Below are 395 nucleotides of genomic sequence, written 5' to 3'. Positions count from 1 at the left end.
AGATGCCGAGGTGGCTTAGTGATGACAACAACAAGCCAACCCAAGAACGAACCAATCATGAACGTGAACAGAACATTAATCGGCATAAACCACCTGCAGCAACGAAACCATCATTTTTTCCATTATAAGTAACCAATAAAAAGAGCAATTAACTCTAATGAAATAAAAAAAATCCCATGACTGACTTACATTTTCACCAAGCTCTCATAAGTAACACTATCAACTAAACGGCTTCCGATAAGCGTAGGACTAAACACATAGAAGACAATCTATATACATAACAAAAAAAAAATGGAAATTAAAAAAATCAGAATTTTATATAGTTTTTTTTTATATATATATATAAGAAAGAATCGAGAAATAACTGACGTTGTTCAAGTGTTTACGAGCATCTT

At 32.2% G+C, this 395-nt stretch overlaps 1 long non-coding RNA gene across 1 annotated transcript; it reads right to left on the bottom strand.

The window, feature by feature from the left end:
* LOC104775196 lies at positions 1-395 on the bottom strand. Its single transcript, XR_765755.1, has 3 exons — positions 370-395; positions 190-269; positions 1-93 (listed from the first exon to the last, which is right to left on the bottom strand). It is a non-coding gene; the product is annotated as an uncharacterized LOC104775196 (long non-coding RNA).

The sequence above is a fragment of the Camelina sativa genome, unplaced genomic scaffold, assembly GCF_000633955.1.
Source record: "Camelina sativa cultivar DH55 unplaced genomic scaffold, Cs unpScaffold10031, whole genome shotgun sequence".
NCBI classification, from domain to species: domain Eukaryota; kingdom Viridiplantae; phylum Streptophyta; class Magnoliopsida; order Brassicales; family Brassicaceae; genus Camelina; species Camelina sativa.
Note: the sequence above shows the minus strand (reverse complement) of the source record. Positions and strands in the feature narration are given on the sequence as shown.